The sequence below is a fragment of the Schistocerca serialis genome, chromosome 4, assembly GCF_023864345.2.
Source record: "Schistocerca serialis cubense isolate TAMUIC-IGC-003099 chromosome 4, iqSchSeri2.2, whole genome shotgun sequence".
Lineage (NCBI taxonomy): Eukaryota > Metazoa > Arthropoda > Insecta > Orthoptera > Acrididae > Schistocerca > Schistocerca serialis.
The window spans coordinates 905,153,655-905,176,546 of NC_064641.1; the positions used below are offsets into that span (position 1 = coordinate 905,153,655).

Below are 22,892 nucleotides of genomic sequence, written 5' to 3' on the forward strand. Positions count from 1 at the left end.
GTTCCCCGTCGGATGGTGACCTGGGCAGTAAGCTGTCTTTCCCCCACGACAGACGCTTGAATACCGGTAAAAATTTTGGATAATACCTGACACGCTGTATGATTGAGACCAGTTGCCTTGAGGACCTACTCAAGAAACCGTGACTGACTCTGTCAAATGCCTTATTAAGATCAATAAAAAGCAAGGCTCCAGAGACAAACGTCGCTGCAGCCACCGAGACAACGTCTCGGCATTCGGCTACAGAAGTCAGAATAGTGTGCCCAGGAACACAGCTTTGGTGAAGAACAAAAATTTTCTCTAAAAACTAAAAACTAAACTCCTCCCGCGCAGTCATGAAGGCCCAAAGAGACCGAAAGGCCGCCGTGTCGTCCTCAACCCACAGCCGTCACTGGATGCGGATATGGAGGGGCATGTGGTCAGCACACCTCTCTCCCGGCCGTATATCAGTTTCCCAGACCGGAGCCGCTATTTCTCAACCAAGTAGCTCCTCAGTTTGCCTCACAAGGGCCGAGTGCACCTCGCTTGCCAACAGCGCTCGGTAGACCGGATGGTCACCCATCCATGTGCTAACCCAGCCCAACAGCGCTTAAATTCGGTGGTCTGACGGGAACCGGTGTTACCACTGCGGCAAGGCCGTTGGTAGAATTTTCTCTAGCAGTATCGATAAACGGCTATTACCCACTCGGGCTACAGCTTGTAGTCGAAATAAAGCTGTATGATCGGGGGGAATTCATTAATGACTGGACGACCGGTTGCCTTCGGTATTAGAACGATTTTCACAACCTTGAAGGGGCCAGGAATCAAACTCACCACCCCGCATCACCTCATTTACCAGTGACGTAATGCTGTCACCTATAAGAGGCCAAAAATTTACATGAAATTCCTCCTTAGGAATACCGTCTAGTCTTAGAGATTTTTGCGATGGTTAATCAACAATACGACGTTATATACGGGTTTTAAGGCTTTGTAGCACATATTAGATTCACTTTACAACTATAAATAATACACCAAATGAAAGATACACTCAAGCAGTTTTTCTTACAGTTATTCAATGTGAACACCGATCACACATCGAGTCGATAGCCTAGTTGTTCCGAAACCTTGATCAAAGTGTCAGGTGTAACTGTTGCAACAACACTGTTTCTAAAGTCGGATAGATCATCTGGTACCGGAGGCACATACACATGATCGCATCAGACCGTGTGTGAACGTGTAGGTCACGCATAAGGTGCTGTGTCGACCGGCCTCTTGTGCCCAGTCCACCAGTCGGATACAACGTCGTCTAACCAGTCGTGTACTGTTATCCCAGCAAGGTGGCGCACCATCCTGCTCCCAAAAAATAATGTGTTGTTCAACTTCTTCCCGCTGAGGCACGGCCGTAGCGGTAGCACATAAAGACAAGAAAATCAGTCACAGTTGATTCACCGAAAAAGAAAGGCCCATAGAGTTTCCGTGGGGATATTTCTTGGCACAAAGCGTGAAAGACTCGCACGCGTTCAACACGTTTTTCGGGCACTCTTTGTCATTTCATACCATTCCCATTGCGCACAGATACACAAACAAAACTGTTTGAGTTGCTCTTTCATTTGAGGTACTATTTACAACGTAATAAATGCTACGTTTTGAAACACCTTTTATAACTCAGAGAGTAAAGTCACTTGTTGTTGTTGTTGTTGTGGTCTTCAGTCCTGAGACTGGTTTGATGCAGCTCTCCATGCTACTCTATCCTGTGCAAGCTTTTTCATCTCCCAGTACCTACTGCAACCTACATCCTTCTGAATCTGCTTAGTGTATTCATCTCTTGGTCTCCCTCTACGATTTTTACCCTCCACGCTGCCCTCCAATACTAAATTGGTGATCCCTTGATGCCTCAGAACGTGTCCTACCAACCGATCCCTTCTTCTGGTCAAGTTGTGCCACAAACTTCTCTTCTCCCCTATCCCATTCAATACTTCCTCATTAGTTATGTGATCTACCCATCTAATCTTCAGCATTCTTCTGTAGCACCACATTTCGAAAGCTTCTATTCTCTTCTTGTCCAAACTATTTATCGTCCATGTTTCAGTTCCATACATGGCTACACTCCATACAAATACTTTCAGATATGACTTCCTGACACTTAAATCTATACTCGATGTTAACAAATTTCTCTTCTTCAGAAACGCTTTCCTTGCCATTGCCAGTCTACATTTTATATCCTCTCTACTTCGACCATCATCAGTTATTTTGCTCCCAAAATAGCAAAACTCCTTTACTACATTAAGTGTCTCATTTCCTAATCTAATTCCCTCAGCATCACCCGACTTAATTCGACTGCATTCCATGATCCTCGTCTTGCTTTTGTTGATGTCCATCTTATATCCTCCTTTCAAGACACTGTCCATTCCATTCAACTGCTCTTCCAAGTCCTTTGCTGTCTCTGACAGAATTACAATGTCATCGGCGAACCTCAAAGTTTTTATTTCTTCTCCATGGATTTTAATACCTACTCCGAATTTTTCTTTTGTTTCCTTTACTGCTTGCTCAATATACAGATTGAATAACATCGGTGAGAGGCTACAAGCCTGTCTTACTCCCTTCCCAACCACTGCTTCCCTTTCATGTCCATTGACTCTTATAACCGCCATCTGGTTTCTGTACAAATTGTAAATAGCCTTTCTCTCCCTGTATATTACCCCTGCGACCTTTAGAAATTGAAAGAGAGTATTCTAGTCAACATTGTCAAAAGCTTTCTCTACGTCTACAAATGCTGGAAAAGTAGGTTTGCCTTTCCTTAATCTTTCTTCTAAGATAAGTCGTAAGGTCAGTATTTCCTCACGTGTTCCAGTGTTTCTACGGAATCCAAACTGATCTTCCCCAAGGTCGGCTTTACCAGTTTTTCCATTCGTCTGTAAAGAATTCGTGTTAGTATTTTGCAGCTGTGGCTTATTAAACTGATTGTTCGGTAATTTTCACATCTGTCAACACCTGCTTTCTTTGGGATTGGAATTATTATATTCTTCTTGAAGTCTGAGGGTATTTCGCCTGTTTCATACATCTTGCTCACCAGATGGTAGAGTTTTGTCAGGACTGGCTCTCCCAAGGCCGTCAGTAGTTCCAATGGAATGTTGTCTACTCCCGGGGCCTTGTTTCGACACAGGTCTTTCAGTGCTCTGTCAAACTCTTCACGCAGTATCGTATCTCCCATTTCATCTTCACCTACATCCTCTTCCATTTCCATAATATTGTCCTCAAGTACATCGCCTTGTATAGACCCTCTATATACTCCTTCCACCTTTCTGCTTTCCCGTCTTTGCTTAGAACTGGGTTTCCATCTGAGCTCTTGATATTCATACAAGTCGTTCTCTTATCTCCAAAGGTCTCTTTAATTTTCCTGTAGGCAGAATCTATCTTACCCCTAGTGAGATAAGCCTCTACATCCTTACAATTGTCCTCTAGCCAACCCTGCTTAGCCATTTTGCACTTCCTGTCGATCTCATTTTTGAGACGTTTGTATTCCTTTTTGCCCACTTCATTTACTGCATTTTTATATTTTCTCATTTCATCAATTAAATTCAATATTTCTTCTGTTACCCAAGAATTTCTACTAGCCCTCGTCTTTTTACCTACTTGATCCCCTGCTGCCTTCACTACTTCATCCCTCAAAGCTACCCATTCTTCTTCTACTGTATTTGTTTCCCCCATTCCCTTCAATTGTTCCCTTATGCTCTCCCTGAAACTCTGTACAACCTCTGGTTCTTTCAGTTTATCCAGGTCCCATCTCCTTAAATTCCCACCTTTTTGCAGTTTCTTCAGTTTTAATCTACAGGTCATAACCAATAGATTGTGGTCAGAGTCCGCATCTGCCCCTGGAAATGTCTTACAATTTAAAACCTGGTTCCTAAATCTCTGTCTTACCATTATATAATCTATCTGATACCTTTTAGTACGTCCAGGGTTCTTCCACGTACACAACCTTCTTTCATGATTCTTAAACCAAGTGTTAGCTATGATTATGTTGTGCTCTGTGCAAAATTCTACCAGGCGGTTTCCTCTTTCATTTCTTAGCCCCAATCCATATTCACCTACTACGTTTCCTTCTCTCCCTTTTCCTACACTCGAATTCCAGTCACCCATGACTATTAAATTTTCGTCTCCCTTCACTATCTGAATAATTTCTTTTATTTCATCATACATTTCTTCAATTTCTTCGTCATCTGCAGAGCTAGTTGGCATATAAACTTGTACTACTGTAGTAGGTGTGGGCTTCGTATCTATCTTGGCCACAATAATACGTTCACTATGCTGTTTGTAGTAGCTTACCCGCATTCCTATTTTCCTATTCATTGTTAAACCTACTCCTGCATTACCCCTATTTGATTTGGTGTTTATAACCCTGTAGTTACCTGACCAGAAGTCTTGTTCCTCCTGCCACCGAACTTCACTAATTCCCACTATATCTAACTTTAACCTATCCATTTCCCTTTTTAAATTTTCTAACCTACCTGCCCGGTTAAGGGATCTGACATTCCACGCTCCGATCCGTAGAACGGCAGTTTTCTTTCTCCTGATAACGACATCCTCTTGAGTAGTCCCCGCCCGGAGATCCGAATGGGGGACTATTTTACCTCCGGAATATTTTACCCAAGAGGACGCCATCATCATTTAATCATACAGTAAAGCTGCATGCCCTCGGGAAAAATTACGGCTGTAGTTTCCCCTTGCTTTCAGCCGTTCGCAGTACCAGCACAGCCAGGCCGTTTTGGTTATTGTTACAAGGCCAGATCAGTCAATCATCCAGACTGTTGCCCTTGCAACTACTGAAAAGGCTGCTGCCCCTCTTCAGGAACCACACGTTTGTCTGGCCTCTCAACAGATACCCCTCCGTTGTGGTTGCACCTACGGTACGGCTATCTGTATCGTTGAGGCACGCAAGCCTCCCCACCAACGGCAAGGTCCATGGTTCATGGGGGGGGGGGGGGGTTACTTAGAAATTCATTACTTTATGCGGGATAACCATGCAATGCAGGAGAGGAGTAAATGCATTAGAGACAATCGTGTCAGTAGTAGGGACATCATTATGGTCGGTAAGGTAATTATAGATCGCTCTGGAAATGTCACGTTGGGATGTCAGTACATGGCCATCTGTGCGATTAAGGGACGTGATACATGCCCTTTATCGACGCGTTCGGAACCGGATAAGTTGATATAAAGTGGTCACTTCATTCTGTATGAGTGGCGGGATTTTGATCGCACCTTGAGTGCTTCTGTTTGTTGACTCTTTAAATGACGAAGCTTCGGCTCAACATGGTGCACATCCACAATCCGTAAAGAAGCCTGTCTGGCCCCTTCATAAAGTTGAAGCAAGAAGGAATAATGGAATTCCTAGGTCCGACTAAGGTCCTTCACCCGCTTAGCGCCGCACCGTATTAACGCTTTCCAGAGCAAAGGTTGAGCACGAGATGACCACCATTCCATAAGAGAACGATAACGGTCATGTGAACACAACCTACGTGCCCAAGTCTGGAACAGTAACCTCGAGGGAATGGTCATTGAAGAGAGATGTGTTAAAGATCCAGGGGAGCCTGCCCGGTTAGTCGAGCGGTCTAACGCACTCCTTTCGGGGTGAGAAGGCGTGCCAGTCCGCGGTTCGAATCTGCCAGGCCGATTAATGTAGAGGTCCGGTGCACCACTTTTTAAGGCGGTTTTCCATCTGCCTCGGTGAATGCTGGCTGTTTACTCTTATTCCGCCTCAATTACACTATGTCGGCGATTGCTGCGCAAACACTGTCTCCACGTACGCGTACACCACCATTACTCTACTACGCAAACATTGGCGCTACACTCGTCTGCCGGCCGAAGTGGCCGTGCGGTTAAAGGCGCTGCAGTCTGGAACCGCAAGACCGCTACGGTCGCAGGTTCGAATCCTGCCTCGGGCATGGATGTGTGTGATGTCCTTAGGTTAGTTAGGTTTAACTAGTTCTAAGTTCTAGGGGACTAATGACCTCAGCAGTTGAGTCCCATAGTGCTCAGAGCCATTTGAACCATACACTCGTCTGGTGTGAGACGTTCCACTGGGGGGCCACTGGGGGCCGAGCCGCACAATAACGCTAGGTTCGGTGTGGGGCGGCGGTGGGGTGAGTGGACTGGTGTAGCCTGGCGTGGGGTTGTGTACCACTGAGAGCTACGGCGGGGACGACGCCTCTCCGTCGTTTCTAGGTCCCCAGTTCAATACAATACAATACAACATTCAGGGGAGGGGTACAGTTTTACTAGTTTGCGGCACATGATTTATAGTTGCGGCTACGGCACAGTGATCAGTGAAACAAATGGGTATCACGTCTAACGGTAACAGCTGTCCACACAAAGAATCAGAAAGATAAAAACAGTCTAGCCAGCTGCTGGAAGTAGCTGTAAAATGCGTGTACCTGAGGAGAGTGGGATACTGACAGACCCACGCATCACGTATCGGCAAAGAGCGCACCAAGTCGTCTAGTTCCTTACTTAAATTAATATTAGGGGTCTGATCCACAGGACACAAAACATAATTACAATCTCCGCCTACAAGAAGTTTCTGTGAAGTTTTACGAAATAAATGAACTACATTCTACTTATAAAAACGTGCACGATCTGTGGAGCAGCCAGATCCTGAAGGGGCATAAACAAGAAGAAAAACTGGGTTACAAAAATACAGCCTATTCCTCGGCCGTTCCGGACTGAAGCGCCTAGAACCGCTCGGCCACAGCGGCCGGCACGCAGTAAACCTTTAAAACCTTATTTACTGTCATTCCTGGCGTCTGATGCGTTCTGCTGTGTTCGTGGCGACTTGCCTTTAATATTTCTGTGGTGTGCGTACTGTAAGACCATCAGATTATTTGACTTGTCGCTCTAACGAAGTAGGCGAGTGTCAGCAATATGTCTCTTGGTCTTATTGTGGCGTGTTTATCTTTCGCCGTTATGTCAGACGATAGAAATGCCACTTGCACGCTTAGAGTAGCAGATTTACGGTGACCAACTTTAAACAGAACTTGATTAATTTTGACACACATTTATTAATATAATAAAAATCATAGAAATTACTTAACTTGATTCTGGATGCTGTTTAAAATTGACAATCTGAAGTTCCTTTGGTCTTGGTACGTTAATCTTATTTTCACATATCTCTGATACTTGACAAAGTGTCTATTCATTTCTCTTCATGGCTATGTACAGGAATATGATAATCTTATTAGGTGCAGACTGAAACTTGACTATAGACTGGTGCAGACTAATGAGAAACAGGATTTCGCGACCCAGAAGTCTCTTCACCATTTGTGGTGTGCAGTGTCCAGTCACGGAATAACCAGAGCGACATTCCTTGATGGCACGGGGACTACCGAACGGCACGTGAAGTTTTGGAAGATAATTTCATCCCCATTATCCAAAGGGACCCTGATTCCGACAAGATGTGGTCCATGCAAGACGGAGCTCGACCCCATCGAAGCAGGAGCTTGTTTGACCTCCTAGAGGAGCACTCTGGCGGAGCGTTCTGGGATGCCCGGACGCCACTGATGTGGGCCTCGGTTGACCGCCACATTCTCCGGAGCTCAACACACGCGACTCTTTTTTGTGGGGCTATATTAACGACAAGGTGTACAGCAATAACCCAAAAACCATTGCTGAGCTGAAAACAGCCATTCAGGAGGGTCATCGACAGAATCGATGTTCCGACACTTCAGTGGGTCATACAGAATTTCGCTATTCCTCAGCGTCACATCATCGCCAAGGATGGCAGGCATATCGAACATGTCATAACCTACATCCGAATATCTGTAGTGACGATTACATGTTGAATAATAATTGTGCATGCCATAGTTTGTAACTAATTTACATTTATTTTTTCATATTGTTCAATAATTATCACCCTCTATGTATGTGGTGCGAATGGGTATGGCCTCTGTTAACGACTCTTCCCCCCATTCTCGCTACATATTGCTCGACCAGGTCCTCAGTTGGCACTACAGGCTGACGGCAGCCTGTTCCAGTCCTCCCACCGTGGGAAAAATCCATGGCAGTATCGGGAACTGAACCCGGGTTCTCCATAGTAGAAACTGATGCGCTGATCACTCAACTACGGAGGTTGGCTAAGCGATGACTGATGGCTCAAAAAAATTCTGTTAAAGTTCCAGCCAAGAGACAAATAATTACTCCCACAAAAGTGTCGCTTTGTTTGGTTACCACAGTCGAGTAGCAGTGTAATGTCACTGTGCTTCTTGATGAAATATCGTTTATCTCCAACCAGCTGTGCCAAGGAAATCTAGGGAAACCACTTCATCCGCGCTGATTTAAGGAAACTTCATCATAATTAATTCATCATAATCCGGTTCGAAGCACTTGCTGCTTTTCGCCTCATCCCTCCGCCGTCTTTGAGGACCGCGCCCCTTACGGTACAAGTTTTAACCGGCCACTGTAAAAGAAGTACACTTGTTCCGGAGCTACGCTGGATTAGTAAGTAGCCAGCCAGCCCAGGCAGATGTCTCGAGTGCCGGGTAACGAGCGGTAATCACGCTGCTCTCGAGAAGCGCTGCAAGACCACATCCAGTGGCGGGCCCAGCCGCTGATTACCGGCGGCTCCGAGAGGCGCTGACGTCACGGATAATTATCTGCCAAGCCGGCAAGCGCGCCGCCGCCATCTGCTTAGCGGGGTCGCCTTTCTGCGACTGAATTTTTCATGACCGTCAGCTTGTAAACTTTAATTACGTCGGACGTCGAGAGAAGGCACTTGTAATCGCCATCAGCGAGCAAAGCACCATCTAAGATTTGGGAGGATTAATGTAACGGGAAAAGAAAACTCCTTCTCGTACTACACCTCTCATTTTCTACCCTTCGTTATCGTCCCTTCGTTTCTCATCATCTTCGTCAGTGTCCCTCTCCCTGTCCCTCTCCTTCTTCACCTCATCTTCCACCATAAAAGACAACCAGTTGTTATACACCTGCCTCTATAAGGCTAACGCTCAGCGTCCGTTCAGAAAGTTCCCACACTGATTTTATTCATGGTTTATAAGCGACGTCTACACAGTGACACAACGGTTCCAGCTTCAACTGATGACTGTAAACAACAGGTGACCATTCGACCAGACAGTTGTGTTCAGGAAGAGTTCAGCAGTGGACGTACAGCTGTAGTCTGTCAACGGTGTTTTGTCACAAATCACAGGCAAAATCTCTAAATCAAGCGTCGAGGCATTCTCCAGAATGTTTTGAAGAAGAGGAACGTATGTGAAAAGATTGTCCCACACACCCTCAACCCCGAACAAAAAAAAAAAAAAAAAAAGAAAAAAACCAGCAACGACCAACGACCCAACGACGCGTGGAGGGGGCGACTTGATTGAAATGAAGAACGCAGACATTTCTTTTCTGGAAAATTGCTAAAACTGTTCGCACTATCAGTTGTGATGCTTACTATTACAGTACATCGACGGTGTCTTTTCCACCCCATCTGTCCACTGGTACACTGTTGGTTACCACATAATGATTGACTGACATCGTTTGTTTGAAATGGGAAAAGAGTTTTGGGTGAGGAGCCACACCTTCTAGGAATGGTTAGCACCGAAACATTGATAGCGTACATGATTGCAATATGAGGAATCAGTCGAAACAGAGCGCAAAGCCATCAGCTATTCCATCACTGTGACATATGAGTTTAAATGTAGAGATTCAAATGGTTCAAATGGCTCTGAGCACTATGCGACTTAACTTCTGAGGTCATCAGTCGCCTAGAACTTAGAACTAATTAAACCTAACTAACCTAAAGACATCACACACATCCATGCCCGAGGCAGGATTCGAACCTGTAACCGTAGCGGTCACGCGGCTCCAGACTGAAGCGTCTTTAACCGCACGGCCACACCGGCCGGCCGTAGAGATTGTGAAACACCTTCGGATTGCAGTTTGGAAGAGCTCCACACCACCACCACACTCTACCAGTTTCCATTTGTTGTACATGTTCTTTATTTAAAATCATCCAGTTTGTGTGGTATATTATGGTAGCAGCAGTAACAACATGATTTATACCGTGCAGGATCTGTGAGAAGCAATGGATCAGAACGTGTTAATGTCATTTTAGAACCTTACACAGACTTCGAAGACATGGCAGAGAAAACAAAATGTATGGCAGTGTACAAAGCGTGTTACAGCAGGAAAAAAACAATGTTTCAAACCATGACACAGGGTCACAGGGAGCGTCTCTTGCGACTTACAGTATAGTTTGTGGGATGCAACTTTACACTGGTCTGTGCAATGGATCAAACCTATATATTTAATAGGATTGTCACATGTGCTCGACGCCTGCATGCAGACGGTATTTGTTTTGACATATGAGACGAGAGAGATGCACTAAGAATCTTTCTGAGTTCTCTATCGGATGAACTTAGTGGAGCTTTTATAGTTCTTAATTTTTCTCAGTTGGATGGTACAGAATAATGATGATAGCATGTTGGGGTGATAGATGTGAATGAGCTCTGAGGGACACAGATCTGCTATCGACCGCAGTATCTGTATGTAGCTTTGGGATGCACCACAATGCAGTACCAAAATCCTCATCCTTCTCCCAGGTCCTGTACTCTATTTTATGCTATCTAGTGTTTCAGGGCCGGCCGATGTGGCCGAGCAGTTCTAGGTTCTTCAGTCCAGAACCATGCAGCTGCTACAGTGACAGGTTCGAATCCTGCCTCGAGCATGGATGTGTGTGATGTCCTTAGGTTAGTTAGGTTTACGTAGTTCTAAGTCTGGAGGACTGATGACCTCAGATGTTAAGTCCCATAGTGCTGAGAGCCATTTGAACCATATGAGTGATGCAGGACGGCTTCGTTTGGCGCTGATCTTACATGTCATGCATAGTTGGTAGAGCTATGACAGCTTGTTCCCATTTCCATCAAATGGGCAAAACACAGTCCTTTTGCACGAACTCAAAAAAATGGTCCAAATGGCTCTGAGCACTATGGGACTTAACTTCTGAGGTCATCAGTCCCCTAGAACTTAGAAGTACTTAAACCTAACTAACCGAAGGACATCACACACATCCATGCCCGAGGCAAGATTCGAACCTGCGACCGTAGTGGTCGCTCGGCTCCAGGCTGTAGCGCCTAGAACCGCACGGCCACCTCAGCCGGCCGCAATAACTCAGGTCACTCCATTTCTACACAGGTTGCAGAAGGTGTTGGCTATAGCTCCCTTGGCTTCTGCTCAGTTCCGACTTAAATTGAAACGATCACATGCGCAAAGCTGCAAAGGTAGTAGCGAAGAGTCTGAGGGGCAGTTGCATGATGTGTAGGGGATACCTAAAATCACATTGTAATTTTACTGTGGTAGACAGGTTCAAGAAAGGTGACTCGTTTCGAGATATGGGAACACCAGAAATATGATTCACTAGTGGCTGTAATCATTAAAAGACTTCTCAATAGGACCCAATTCAGGTATGTTGTTGAATGGAAAGACTTGATTGCAAATCCCAGACAGCATTTCTAGCGGATAGTGTAACACTAAAGATCTGAGAGAAAAAAATGGTTCAAATGGCTCTGAGCACTATGGGACTCAACATCTTAAGTCATAAGTCCCCTAGAACTTAGAACTACTTAAACCTAACTAACCTAAGGACATCACACACACCCATGCCCGAGGCAGGATTCGAACCTGCGACCGTAGCAGTCCCGCGGTTCTGGACTGCAGCGCCAGAACCGCACGGCCACCGCGGCCGGCAGATCTGAGAAGCCTCAATCAGCACACCATCTACTGTTTGTGATGCTTCTGAATCCACCTTTGTCTATAATCCAGTGGATATATTGCGGAACCTCTCACATGGTATTGAGGCAGAATACATTACAAATAATGGAGAAATGTCTAGCAGTGGCATGTGGGAGTTGCAAATACCGGTTTCATATCATATTCCTTAGCTGAGTCACTTTCAAAATTCAGCGATTACATCAGGAGGTAGCATCGTGGGCTACATGTAACCGCACTGTTGGTCTGATAACATACACTCCTATGATCACCGTGTATATTCTCTGTCACGTTATTTGTGTGGAAAAACCACTTCCTTTGGAAGTAATGCCATACATTAATTTATAAAGCACGTATAGCTTTTAACATGGATACTTGTGTGCACCTGTAGAACCAAGACGATTATGCCTCTCTGTCTAAGACACACTCGCAGGAAAAACTTATGAGACATGTCCACCCATCGCTGATTTTCTCTCAGTATTGTTTCGTATCACTAGCAATCAGCTATTGGCCAAGTATTATACTTAGTAGTAGGGGACGTGTTGTATGTTCGCCTTAAACATTAGGCCAATAACGTGTGTGTGTGTATGTGTGTATGTGTGTGTGTTCTGACGTGTGCAAAGGAGATGACTATGTCCAGTCGTTTGGAAGGTATTGATTTGATGTGGAATACTGTGACAGCAAAGGGAAGAGTATGTCAAGTCATAAGAATGCTACAGTCATGTAACATATGTTATAACATAATTGTCAAACTAATTGTATTCTATGTCCTTTTCTTTAGTACATGACTATATTCATAACCAATTTTATATAATATTGTTATGTAAATAACTTCATCTGTATTACTTTGTGCATAACAAACATCAATAAGTACAATGACTAAAACATACGATGTGACATATGTAGACTGTGAAAGAAAAAACTGCGTGTAGATGAGCATTGTGGACATGAAACAGGAAATATTTATGTCAAAAAAGGAATTAACACGAACATTTTTATGACATAAACATTTCGGGGGGCAATATACTGTCCCCAGTGAAATACTAAAGAAAGACTTAAAAACAGTATTTATAAAGGAGAAACATTTAAAAATTATAATAATTTCTCTTTGTAAGTTTCGAGGGCAAAGAAATATACAGAACACTGGAAACAAAATGATCTAAGGAGACAACAAGATAAGCTCTTTTGTTAATTTTTTAGTCGTCTTCACTTCTTCTCTTGTCTTGGTTGCATGTAGACGGACATGTTGCGAGTGCTGGCAAATGTAAGCATATTTGTACTAATTGTATTCTATGTCCTTTTCTTTAGTACATGACTATATTGATAACCAATTTTGTATTATATTGTTATGTAAATAACTTCATCCGTATTACTTTGTGCATAACAAACAGATAATATAGTGATTTAATATTATTGTTCACTTTTAATATGTAAGAGGTGATCCTGATTTCATGTCCGCCATCCTTGAATTAACCTGCATTCGAGTAATTTACAGTGCAACAATCGCAGTGGCCGATGCAGCCAACGACGCCATTACGTGGCGATATTAACTTATAAAAATTAGCGGAAGCGAAAAACTCGACCGCTATTATCGTAATATACATTTTTCTCCACAGCCGCTCGACGTTGCAGAAAATACATAGCTTTAAGATTCTTATTTTCAGTACAACAGCCGAGAGCCAGAGCCAGGCCTCCGACTACAAAGCAATGGTCAACAGAGGCAATAAAAAATACTCTCGCGCGTGTGTGGGCCACAATTGTAATTAATAGCTAAAAATTTTTTCGCTTTAAAGTGGAATAGCCGAGGAAATTAAAATGAAAACTTTATTCCATTGTTCAACTTATGTGCTTATTATATAAGATGCAGTGAGTCTTACATCATTAAAGTAACAAATAATTTCCACTGAAGATTAATATTGTTAAAAAAGAGAATTTCACAAAAGCATTTAACTGTAAATCAAAATTGAAAGAAATATCATTTTAATTAAGACCCACGACGTAAGTCTGCAACAATCACCATTACTAATCAATTTCTGTAGTAAATAATAAATTAAATTACGATGGCCGACGGACGCGAGACAGTGCTTCCACACCAGCAGCTTCAGTAATTTTGTGGGTAAATTCAGTAAGATTCGATCGTAGCACTCCATTCATCCAGAAGACATCCTGTTTACTGGAGTATAGGAGCCTCTATATAGTGGTGACACCGTTTGTGTTTCGGAGATGTTTGTTGAAAACAGGACTTAACAATTTCCAGGAAGGGTAAAATGTGATGGATGGGGTGCCACATTAGGACCATCAGGATGAATGCGTTCGGTGTTATTCTGGACTAATTTCGTAAACAGGTTCTGTTAGGACAAGGAATTTCCATGCGGACAATCTGAGACATCACGAAAGCTCCTTCAAAAGCGACTGTTAGCTATTTTGGCAACACTTTACAATTTCCGAGAGATCGACTTGTCTCTTATTTACATACCAATGTGACGTCAGTATAATACTGAGAACCTGTTAGATGGTGAGTCGCCTCATGAACATTTCACGGTGATGTGTCAGCCACACTTGGCAGGTAAACGTTGCACAGCTAGACGCTGCTTGCATGAGCCATTTGGATTGTTGTGGCGTAACAAGCTAGCTACGCCACACTGAGAAGGGAGCCGAAAGGCACGCGTACACACACGCCGACTGGCGTCAAGTCTGGAACAGGATACGTTATGACTGCTATCAAGAAAATACGTAGCTTTGGAATATACTTAACTTTTAATCACTCCTTGTGATACATCTCTCTTGACTATACAAATGAGACTCGTAAGATACATGCACTGTTACAATTGGCGCCTTGCTAGGTCGTAGCCATGGACTTAGCAGAAGGCTATTCTAACTGCCTCTCGGCAAATGAGAGGAAGGCTTCGTCCGTATTGTCACTAGCAATGTCGTCCGTACAACTGGGGCGAGTGCAATATCGTATCTCGAGACCTGCCTTGTGGTGGCGCTAGGTCTGCGATCACACAGTGGCGACACGCGGGTCCGACATGTACTAAATGGACCGCGGCCGACTTAAGCTACCACCTAGCAAGTGTGGTGTCTGGCGGTGACACCACATTCCTCCCCCGCAAATCGGCGAACGGTCGTGTTATAAGGCTTCCGCCCGCCGTGGGGAGGACCCCATGTTGACGTATGCAATGAGGTGGGGAGCCTAACAACAGGCGAGGCTGTGCCACCCGCACCCGGCCATTCGGTCCGAGGGGAGCTAGGAAACGCCTGAAAACCTAGTCCATGGTGCACATCAACATGCGGTGTATGCGCCCGTAAAGAGACAGGAGGGGCCGAAGGGTCGACCTCCATTGTGTCGGGGTACCCGACGCGCGATGACGTCATGTGGTCCGGAGCGGGCAAGAGTTCCATGGCGGAGGACAGCTGGTCACGGGAAGCGATCGGCGGCGCGTGACCCAGGGAGGCGCCTGGCGGCTGCAGCGAAGCGTCGAATGCGGGCGGCGCCGGCGGGAGAAAAGGCGGCGGCGGCGGCGGCGGCGCGTCGCCATGGGGCAAAATGGAAGGCATCGTCGGTAACACCTGGGGATGAGGCAAGCCAGTAGGTGGGTCCCCAGGGCGCTGACCGGACGGCACCGTCGCTGAAAGCAGACGGGGAGCGGCAGAACCCGTGCGACGACAGAGGCGCAGCTGATTGAGATGCCGATGCACCTCACCAGAGGCCCCCGAAACCAAATACATTGCGCGGCCGAGGCAGCGAAGAATGCGCCCTGCGAGCCAACGCCGTGAACCGCGATAGTTGCGATAGAATACAACGTCGCCTGGAGCAAAAGCAGGAGTCTACCGCTGCACAGGAACCTGATGCGGCGGATGCAGCAAAGACATCAAGGTTCGATGAGGACGACCGTGGAGCAACTCAGCCGGCGAGCGACCATCTCGGGGCTGAGAGCGATATGAGGACAAAAAGAGCAACAACGCATCCTCCCGAGAATGCGACTCTTTCAACTTCAACATCTGTGACTTTAAAGTCCGGACCAATCGTTCAGCGGCACCGTTTGACTGAGGCGAAAACGGCGCGGATGTCAGATGTTGAATACCATTGGCCAGGCAGAATGACTGAAATTCTGCGGACATGAATTGCGGGCCATTGTCGGAAACAATAGTCTGCGGAAGACCTTCAATGCAAAAGATAGCAGACAACGCTTGGATGGTGGCGGAGGACGTCGTGGAAGACATCCGGACAACAAAAGGAAAATTACTGAAGGCATCGACCAGAACCAACCATCGAGCATTCCAGAATGGACCAGCAAAATCAATGTGCAAGCGTTGCCAAGGGGAAGTGGCTTTTGGCCATGCAAAGACTTTCCGCGGCGGTGCGGATTGTTGTTCGGCGCACGCCATGCAAGAAGAACACATATTCGTAATCGCAGCATCGATTCCGAACCAAGTACAGTGCTGACGAGCAAGTTGTTTCGTTCGCACTATACCCCAATGTCCTTGGTGAAGAATCCGTAAAACAGAGGACTGTAACGAACGTGGGACCACGACTCGGGACTGATCATTATCAGAACGCAACAACAAAACACCACGTCGAACAAAAAGTCTCTCCTTGTGAGCAAAAAATCTGTGAACCAACGGATCCTCGATCCGAGACTTTGACAAAGGCCATTGCGTAGCAACAAAACGCAAAACGGTAGCAAGGACAGGGTCAGCAGCCGTGGCTGTAGCTACACGACGAAAATCAATCGGAAACGATTCGACCACTTCATCGGTTTCCGCATCAATGAACATGCAAGCAAGTTCGGAAGAATCGAATGCTTTATCCTCAGCAACAGGCAAACGCGACAACGCATCGGCGTTTCCGTGCTTAGCAGTGGACCGATACAAGATATCGTAGCGGTACTGCGAGAGGAAAATAGACCAGAGAATGAATTTCTGCGCTGTACGCGGAGGTACAGGCTTGTTCGGATGAAAAAGTGTCGTCAAAGGTTTGTGGTCTGTGATGATGGTAAAGTGACGACCATACAAGAAATCATGGAACTTAGTAACACCAAACACGAGAGCCAAAGCTTCTTTCTCTATCTGTGAATAATTTCTTTGCGCAGACGAGAGCAATTTGGACGCAAAGGCAATAGGGCGATCATGCGAGCCAACTTTGTGCGCAAGCACAGCACCGATCCCGAAATCCGATGCATCTACCATCAACAAAAGGGGTTTCTGGGGATCGAATGGCGTAAGGCAAGTAGTTGAAAGCAACGCCGATTTCAACTGGCGAAAGGCGCGTTCGCATTCCGTGGTCCAGACGAACGGAACAGCTGTACGGCGTAAGCGATGAAGCGGAGCTGAAAGAGAAAAGGCATTGTGCACATGCACCCACACCTTGTGATTCTAAATCAGTTAATGTTCTTGCGACCTCATCACGCAATGCGTGAGGAACATTGCGCGCTCTGAAAAATTTCGGTTGCGCGTTGACTTGCAGTTCCAAATGTGCTGCATAGTTTTTAGTGCAACCAAGGCCCGATGCAAAAATGTCTGCGAATTCTTCACATACACGAGAAACACTGTCTGTAGGCACAGTTTGATTCACTGATAGGACCTGATTTACAATAGACATGTTAAACAACTGAAATAAATCTAAACCAAACAAGTTCACTGCAGTAGAAGAACGAAGAACGTAAAATGACACAAGTTTTGTTTGTCCCTTGTATGTTGCAAGAAGGCTGCACGGTCCTAACACAGGAATTTTCTGTCCTGAATAACTGTTTAGCGTAACATTTGCGGCACGCAACGGAGGTTTGCCCAGTTGTTTGTACGTCTCGTGATTGAGCAATGAAACTGCAGCTCCGGTATCGAGCTGGAATGGTATGACCTTGCCATTAAAGTCCAAATCTACAAAAAGTTTAATGTCCTGCTGACGACAAGAGCGATTGTTTTGTGCAATTTGAACAGACACTTGTACAGAATCACTTGCTAATTGACGTGATTTCCAGCGACGTCGACGCACAGTTTTTGTGGGACGAACACAGTCACTGTTAGAGAAAGTGGCACTGGATGAAGCGGAATTAACGACATGAATGTCCATGGGCGAAGGTCCACGAGCCTGAGTGTCCTTGGTTCGATTCCGGCGCGAAACAAAGGGCCTGGAATGGTTGTGATTGTCTGATCTGAGCTTTTTCTGGCAAACACTTTGAACATGTCCTTTCCTATTACAGAAAAAGCAAATAGCTTGGCGTGATGGGCAATGTTCACGCGAATGTCTAGTAGCACACCGGGGGCATGATTTCACTGCATTTGTGGGCTGGCGCGACACACCTGGTTTAGAGCGCAGCGGCAGCTGCGTCGAAGTGCGCGAGGGCAGGTGACCGGGCCACGCAGCGCGTCCAGCGGGCCGGTTAATGTTACACACCACTGGCGAAGTTTCAAAAGATTCCTGAGCACAGTCAAGTGTGTCTTGTCTATCTAATATGTCTATCACTTGTTGAAGGGAGGGATTAACTAGTTTCAAAATTTGCTCCCGCATGCGAACATCAGAAACGTTCTGTGCAATTGCATCACGCGCCATTGTATCTGAATAAGAAAGGCCACAGTCACAGTCAAAGGCACAGTCCCTAGTAAGTCCTTGCAATGTTGCTACCCACTCCCTATTAGTTTGACCAGCCGTACGTTTTGTACGAAAGAAAGTATACCTTTTTGCAACTACATTAATTGTTTCTTTGAAATAGGCATCTAAAGCAGACCAAATTTCGTCGTAGGACAGAGTTGCTACGTCGCGTCGGGGAAACAATTTCACTATCACACGGTAGGTGGACACACCGACACAAGAAAGCAAAAACGGCTGCCGCTCATTACCTTGAATTCTGTAGGCGGCTAGATGAAAACCAAACTGTCGGGACCATTCTGGCCACGATTCCTGCGCTGGATCGTAGTGCCTAAAAGGCGGTGCAACTGCGAGTTGTGGCTGCGGTAGCAGTGAAGTGGCAGCTGCCGCATAGGTTTGAATGGTACGTTGACCCTGGACGAGCTGTCCAAGGGCATCCAATAACGCCTGCGTCTGCTGATTCTGCAAGCGATAAAATTCGGACAGTACATCTGGCGAAGCCATGACACAAGTAAATGTAAGCAATCAGAAAGAACACTTCTCTCGTCGCCAATCTGTTGTGGTGTAACAAGCTAGCTACGCCACACTGAGAAGGGAGCCGAAAGGCACGCGTACACACACGCCGACTGGCGTCAAGTCTGGAACAGGATACGTTATGACTGCTATCAAGAAAATACGTAGCTTTGGAATATACTTAACTTTTAATCACTCCTTGTGATACATCTCTCTTGACTACACAAATGAGACTCGTAAGATACATGCACTGTTACAATTGGCGCCTTGCTAGGTCGTATCCATGGACTTAGCAGAAGGCTATTCTAACTGTCTCTCGGCAAATGAGAGGAAGGCTTCGTCCGTATTGTCGCTAGCAATGTCGTCCGTACAACTGGGGCGAGTGCAATATCGTATCTCGAGACCTGCCTTGTGGTGGCGCTAGGTCTGCGATCACACAGTGGCGACACGCGGGTCCGACATGTACTAAATGGACCGCGGTCGACTTAAGCTACCACCTAGCAAGTGTGGTGTCTGGCGGTGACACCACAAGGATCGCTAGGAACAATGCACCCTGTTCTACTCTGGGAGGCACTGGAACAGATTTCTAAAGCACAACCTGTGATGTCACTATCCACAGATGGACAGGTATCAAGCCAGCAATGGTAAACAAGCATGCAGCCCAGAGAGTGACTTGGCTCTTACTTACGTAGAGATGTCACATCAGATAGCACTCAAAGAATTCTATAACCTTATAGCCGAAAAGAGATGCATCTTTCACCTGCTGGCTGTAGGCGATAGTGGCATGAGGGTGGTTGCTCACACCCCAGCATTTGTCACTTCACAGGAACCACCAGTGCTTCCGTCTACTGGCAGCCTGTGCGGAGTTGGTGGCAACAGCGTCAGCATCAGGTGGTGGGGTGTGTTTTTTATTAGTGATCTTTTGTTTAAACTATATTCCGTCGATTTCCCCTACCAATAGGATGCTAGGAATTAAAAAAAACTACCCCATACATATGAAGGATATCGATTTAATTAATTTGCATAATTAATTTGCATTAATTTTTATATAAATGTGGTGTTAGCGGTACAATGGTTAAGGGGAGGGTTTAGGTTGATGGGTGACATGGAGCAGAGCAGCAGGTTAAGTGCAGAACACTAGGTTAACTTGCGGGGCTAATTTGCATAATTTTTATGTAAAACGTGGTACAATAGTTTAAGAAGGTGGGGATGGGAGACAAGGAAGAGGGCGCCAAAATTGCTCAAAAGCGTGTGAAATTCGAGAAGAGTACCAGAAAGTCGTGGGAGGACATAAATAATAATTTAATACGGTATCAAAGGCTGTACAATAGTTTTAGGGGATGGAGAGGACATGGAAAGCCACTTAACAGAACAATATGTTAACTGCTGACAAAGGGCCAAACATTTGGTTAAGACACCCAGAGTGCAGTGCTGAACATTAGGTTATGCAACATGTTTGCCCCATGTAATTATTTCTTACCAGACCTACATCTTTCCAAACAGCTGAGAATGATGAGCAGGAGATTTCCAACCCTCAAAAAACTGATTTTTTATAAATAAACAATATGTTCTTGTATTTCCTGTTGTGAGATCCTTCCTCTCCACCAGAGGGCCACCAGTTTGCACATAATCCATACATTGCCTTGAAGCCCATATATTGTTTAAATAAGCAAAATTCCACACATTGTCTAAATTGTTTAAACAATATTCCATACACTGCAATCGAATTCCCTCCAAATGACCTACCAACTGAGTCTGTTTCCCACCAATTTGCGGTAGGGAGGGTGGGAGGCGAGGGGGATTTACCAGAGAGGGAGAGGTTAATTAATTGATCAGTTTAATTAAGGAGTCAATCAAACTGATAAGAGTGATTCAGAGGGGCTATTCAAATAACTCAGACCTGAAAGTGTATCTGTAGCAGTGAGGGCGAGGGGGTGTGTTGGAGGTTTACTAAGGGGGGGAGGGGAGTGGGAGGGGGTGGGGGAACAACAAATTAAGGACATTTCAATCAAAAGGAAGGATCCTTCTGGTAGAACAATAGGACCTGTCAGTCAAAGGAGAACAATAGGATAATGACATGTCAATCAAAGGAGAACAATACCTGCCGCTGATGTTGGCAACCCACACTAACAAAATGCTCTGATGGCAGCTTTGGTCTACTACTTGTGCTAACCACTGCACCACCTCGCTTGGTGTGACACTGTCTCACAATTTGCTGATGATATTATTGTTTTCTTGTGGTGATGTATTTAGGCCACCGCCGCTGACCAGAGGGCCTCACTGACTCACTCTTCCAGTTGACATCTGTCAGTAATAGCAGAGCAGGCTCAGTCACGTCACAGGCTACGGCAGTACATAGTGACCAGATTAGCGACTATAGCGGTATCAGCAGTGATACTAAAGTTTGTAACAGCAAGATAATCAACATTGTCTGAAAGAGGATTATTACTGATGAGCTTTTACCACAACACATGGACTCTATTCAGGATAAATAAATGTTCATGTAAATAAAGAACCATGTTAATTCGCATATGCATTTGTGTTGTAGGGAGAGGATACTGCCCACTCTGCTGGCGTACACATTTCTGTATCCACAATCCACTTGTGGAAACGGTACGTGTGTCCACTGGAGTGCCTTAAAACGAGTACCACATTACTGCAGTTCCCTCCCCCCCTGACTCGTTGAGCAACGCCGGTTTGTTAGGACCATCAAGGGATTAGCTATCGCCGTGTACAGCAATCTACACACTTTGTAAACGTGACACAGTAGTTTCCAATTGTCCCTGGAGATCAGCACCGAGTGCCTAACCTAGCCTTTTACTAAGGAATTTGTACGTACTTTGGATGTCTTAAATGCTAAGGGACAATTTTGAATTGCTTACTATTCCCGCGCGGTCTCTGGTCAGAATAGTTGCGCCTCTTAAGATGTGTCTCTTCTGTCATTGCTGCTTGGAGGCAAGTAGCTCGCGAGTTCCGCAGTTACGTTAGCAGCCTGACAGACGCCGAACGGAGGACTCGCAGCAATGTAGAAGCAAAGTTAAGTGCATTTGTGTTTAAGTAAAATGATTTGTTTTTGAACATTGTGCAACAGACCAGAAGGATTTGGTTAGTGATTTAAGATAGAATGAAAAGAGTATGAAGAGTAATGAAGGTAACATTTTATTTATTGACTCCACAGTCGCGAGTCGTTGGAACCATTGTTCAATGAGACATCCATGTCAGCGAAGTTTAGATATTTCATTAAAGAGTGATTAATTTTCACTGTAAGGCATTTTTAGTGTTTTTTTAATGATTTTCCTAACAAATGTAAGATTAGGAGTTTGGTATCAGTGTTGAACTTTGTCAATTTAAATGTATGTTGTAACATTTATTGCATACAAGTAGTAATATATCAGATAAAAAAAAACAGTTTGTTAAAGAAATATTTCATCTAAGAGCATTGTCTACATCCTCGATCAAAGTTATTTTTATTTGAGTGAGTTTATCACTCTTTGACGTGTATTAAATAATTTACTTGCTGTCTGGAGCACTGCACTAAGCTCTCAACTACTGTAGTTAGAAATTCGCAGCTGGCACACATAGAGCAGCAAGCACTGCGTTTGCAAGCGATTGCTATACGAGGTAAGTCCGCTCCGATAGGTGAGTGGTCAGCGCTGCGGTCTGTCACGCTAAGGGGCCCAGGTTCGATTCCCGGCTGGATCGGAGATTTTCTCTGCTCAGGGACTGGATGTTGTGTTGTCTTCATTATCATTTCATCATCGCCAGTGGAAGGCAACTGGAAACCACCACTGGAATCACTTCCCTCGACGCTCATGCGGTGGACCTCTCTGACGAGGCTTCCCCCATGACAAGACCTGCCGTAAGGCAGAGCACAAAGTTTATACAGGGTAAGATATCTTCATTTCAGGCTCAGTTTGCTACGAAAATTATCAACGCACAGCGATCATTTCGTAACAGCTTTATTAGACAGATCATTAACGCAGAGGGACCACTTCGTTTAATAAAAGAGATTACTAGTAAAGCTTAGGATTTAATCAGTTTGCACGTTTTTTAGAAAGGT

At 45.2% G+C, this 22,892-nt stretch overlaps 1 pseudogene; it reads right to left on the reverse strand.

The window, feature by feature from the left end:
* Positions 1-523: 523 nt before the first annotated feature.
* LOC126476124 (5S ribosomal RNA) lies at positions 524-641 on the reverse strand (annotated as a pseudogene).
* Between the last annotated feature and the right edge of the window lie 22,251 nt (positions 642-22,892).